Source organism: Diabrotica undecimpunctata, chromosome 1 (genome assembly GCF_040954645.1).
Source record: "Diabrotica undecimpunctata isolate CICGRU chromosome 1, icDiaUnde3, whole genome shotgun sequence".
NCBI classification, from domain to species: Eukaryota; Metazoa; Arthropoda; class Insecta; order Coleoptera; family Chrysomelidae; genus Diabrotica; species Diabrotica undecimpunctata.
The window spans coordinates 130,135,668-130,140,386 of NC_092803.1; positions in this window are offsets into that span (position 1 = coordinate 130,135,668).

The following is a 4,719-nucleotide window of genomic DNA, read 5'->3' on the forward strand; positions in this document are numbered from 1 at the left end:
AAGGATGCGTGTTGTCACCTGACTTATTCAATATTTATGGTGAACATGTCATGAGGATGGCTTTAGATGGATGGGCCGGTGGAATAACAGTGGCTTGTAGGAAAATCTCCAATTTAGGATTTGCTGATGACACTACACTTATAGTAGTAAATGAGCAAAAAATGTTTAGTCCAAAATACCACTTTTTGTTTGCTAGAACTATTCTTCGTTTGATTTCTTTTGTTATAGAGTTGTCATTGGCAATCAAGGAGCATAAGTATGTGAAGTTGTCTACCACTTCAAAGTTAGAGTTATCAATAGTAAATTGGTGATCGATGTTTTTGGATCTGTTAAACAAAAATCATTGAAATGATTTTAGGTTATTTCTTGGAGGTAATAAAACCTACCCCTATCCTCCCCATAAATTCTAACCCTACTATTAAACCAAAATCTTATCAACTCAGATAATGATTAATTATTATTAATTCTTCTCCTTCTTTGCCTACCTCTCTTCATCCTGTTGTATCCCATTTGATATATCTTTGTTTTAGTTTTCAGATGTGCTAATCAATGATCTAACATCTGAATTCTGGTATCGTTGGTATATAGGAGGGTATAGAAGCAAAATCCGTTAAGTCACATTTATTAAAATGTTTAAGAGACTTAAGATATTTTGAGCTTTCTGTTTGATTTGCATGTATTCTAGTATAATGTTTTATTAAAAGAATACAAAATAAAAAATATTTGAGCTGCAGTTTCAGTATAAAATTGATTTTATTTAGCAGCTTTGGATTGTAAATTCCCGAAAAATTCAGAACAGCGTATTTTTTAAAACGATCCTCCTCCTAAGTGCCTTCTCTGTTGAGGTTGGCGATCAATATGGCAAATTTTTCGCTATTCTTGGCTTGATGAATTCATTTATTTCTACTTGTGTAGGTCCAATCTATGATGTTTCGTAGCCAAGAGTTTTTCTTTCGTCGTATGCCCCTTTTACCTTAAATCTTGCCTTCTAATATTACCTGGAGCTGTTCAAATTCCCTATGGCGCATTATGTGTCCTAGATATGACGTCTTTCTAATTTGGATAGTATTGACCAGATGAGGGCGTGTGTTCATTGCTCTCAGTACTTCTTTATTCGTAGTTCTGCTGGTCCAGCTTATTCTTAGCATTCGGCGGTACATCTACATTTCAAATGAATTTAATTTGTTGACGTCATACTGTTTTAATGTCCAGGTCTTACAGCCATATAGTAATATAGACCACACATAACACTTTAGTGTTCTTAATCTTATTGATACTGATAGCTTGGGGTTACAGAGCATTTTACGCATATTTATGAAACCGGATCATGCCAAAACTTGATCATATTTATATAATTATTTTATTAATATAAAATAATATAAATATAAAATAAAAAAAATAAATAATAAAAAAATAAATAAAAAAAAATAATATAAAATCATAAACTTTTTTTAACACAACGAAGTTTACATCCCAGTTGTTTATTCTGGAGAAAATTCTTCACATAATATGATTTAAGGAAAAATGTATGGCATCTTTATAAAACTTTATATCGGAACTTTCTTGCCAATCAGTTCCATAATGCGTTTCTAATAGTTTGGCAACACTGAGCCTTCGTTTTGTCACTTACTCTGCCAGCTTCAAATTTGTCGGGATTAATTGAACGAATATCTTTTCCCTTCTTACAAATGCTCTTTGGAACACTAATAGAAGAATTATAGTTGCTTTTGCCCTGACCTTCAATTGAATTATCATTTCGCTTCAAAATCCCAAAGCGTTTGCACTATTGAAATTAAAAGTGCCAAGCTCCTGATGGTTTAATTACTTATGATACTGAGGTTTTCCAATCAAACGCGTCGCAGTCTCCGTCCAATTTGTAGATTGAGGCGTTTTGTTCTATTATAGCTATTTAGTGCTTGCTCTGGATTCCTTATAATTTCTGTTTTATTTTATTTTACCTTCAGAAATACCAAAAACTGTACCTAGTGGCATAAAACAGGCCTACAACTTGGAATATTAGTTCAATACAGCAAATATTATCAGGCGCATTGTAATATTTTTATTTTGACCTAGACAGCCATCTGCAAACAATCAAAGCTATACACTTGAATTTTTTGACAAATCTCTCTGATCAGGTAACTTCGGAAGAGCAAAGTTTTTTTTGATAATCCATTGAAAATGCTTCTCTCTCCCTGCTGTTTAAATTAAAATAAAGTCTTAAGAATTTTTTAAAATGCTTTTGCTTTAAGTTTATGTAATTCCTGTAAAACATTAAGTTATTTATTTGCTCCAACGTTTTCCTTCGTTATCTCTTCCTTATACAAAGCGAGCATGCATCTGTGATAGGCGTTCCAAAATCTATATTATAGTGCGTTTTAAAATGTTAACGAAAATAATGTTTCTTAACCATAAAAGAGCTATCCACTGAAGTGGTGTAAAGTTTAAAGAGCTTCCATTAAGATCACGTGTTAGATAGGTTCTTTTTTTATTTGACTTCTGCAGTAATGAGATTCCAGACATTTAAAACTTTCAATAAAAAGACTGATAGCTAACATTTTTTGATTATTCCTTTCTAAAAGGCGGTCGCCCCCTCGTTTTTCTGATAGAGTTAAACCCTCAAAAAAAATCGTTTTACAACACCCTGAATTCTATCTTTTTCAGGCCCAAAGTTTGCATAAAGGCTCTTCTGCATACACTAATTCATTCGCCACCTTGCTTTGGTAATCTATAATTTATTGATACCTGTTTTTAAAAAATTGTGCTGCTCACTTCTTTCTCTACTCGTCTTTATCTTCTCTGTGGTGTCTTAGCCTCATAACATTTTAATATGAAAGCATCTTGTTTTGATGGAACTTCATAAAATCTTTCATAAATAAATTGCAGATCCCTCATAGTTAATAAATTGCACTTCAAGAACTAATTTTTATGAACCTATCTTGGTTTTTCAGCCAAACTTTTTCCTGAATATCTAAAAAAAATTATTAGTTCGATGCATTGAAACATTATCTAACACTCTATCTTTTTCTCATGGCGCCGTCTCCTTTCAAAGGTCGGCGATCCAAATGGTAATTATTGTAGTTTTGGAAACCGCTGAGCGAAAGATTTCTGCGGAAAAGCGGTCGAACCATCTCCTCAGGTTTTTCAGCCACGAGTTCTGGCGTCTTCCTACTGATCTTTTGCCCTTTACTTTTTCTTTCAGTATAACATGAAGTAATTCATATCTTTCGCCTCTTAACACATGACCCAAGTATTGCTCTCTATGCTTACCTATTTTTCATAGCTACAACTTTTTTGTGTTTACCACACTGCAGGATTCTTTTCCGGCTACAGTCTGGGGTCGTTTTTTCTATAGAGATAATAACGAATATTATCGTTGTCCATTATAACAAAAAAAAGTAAATATATATGCAAACCTAGTTTCTAACATCCAAACAAGACTAAAAACATTACATGGTTAGAAGCTGCCACATGACATTTGGAATATCATGTGTCAGTCCAAATGTTTCGCTATTGGTCAAGCCGGAGTTGGCGGTTTTTGCAACTAACTTTTTTTGGACAAGGCGGGTTTTGCAGCTTAAGCGTACATATTTTCTTCTTTAAATTATTCAAATTTAAGGTGAAATTGGCACCTAAATTATGTTTGAGCTTATGTATATATACTGTTATGATGTATTATTTGTGAATGATGAGCAATAAGTGTTTTTTTAATGATATATATATATATATATATATATATATATATATATATATATATATATATATATATATATATATATATATATATATATATATATATATATATATATATATATATAGTTTGTATATCAAAATTTTCCGTTAAGATCTTATAAATATCCAATTTTTAAGGTAAAAATGAACAAAATAGCAACAGAAAATCACTTTTCATTATTTAATAGATCATGAATAATAGCAAGCTGAAGAAGATCTGAATAAATTGGATATTTCTGTAAAGATTTACAAAAAGATGTTACCACATAATTGGATGCAGTCAGATGTAGAAATTAGTAGTGCAACAAACTTTATTGCTAATCTGTTTAAATAATTTATTTCCAATACAACTGATTTAAGTGAAGACGAAATTATTCCCACGTCGAAAACATATCACGCAATGACACTAATTATCAACGGTAAGATAAGAACCGAAATTATAGTGTTTTTGACAATTACTTATGAACATTTTAATCACGTTTTGTATATGTGTCAGTTTGTGGGTTTGTTTACGGTACCCCAAAGTACCTTTTTTATGAAAATGCATCCAGTTGATTATTTATATAACAAAACTTTTAAAATGACAATATATGAAAAATTCCGTTAAGATCTTATATATATTAAAATTTGAAATTTGGTTAAGTAAATGGATAAAATAGCAACAGAAAATCTCATTTTGTTACAGTTTTTATGAATAATACGACTTTTGATCCAAAATACAACAACAATGATGATAATTTTGATGAAAAATGTGAAACATTCAATTTTTTAGATAATGTCTGGGAAACTGATTTTAATCAACGATGGAACTATAAATCTAATTAATATAATATAACTCAATGGTTACTGGCAAAAGCCATTGTACGACAACACTTGCCCCTTACCAACCCGACCTGAGGCAGCGTGGTAAGGTATGCCTCGCGACCCCTGATGAATAAAGGAAAAAGAAAGCCACGGCCCTCATTCTCCGTAGGCCCAACTGACCCCGAG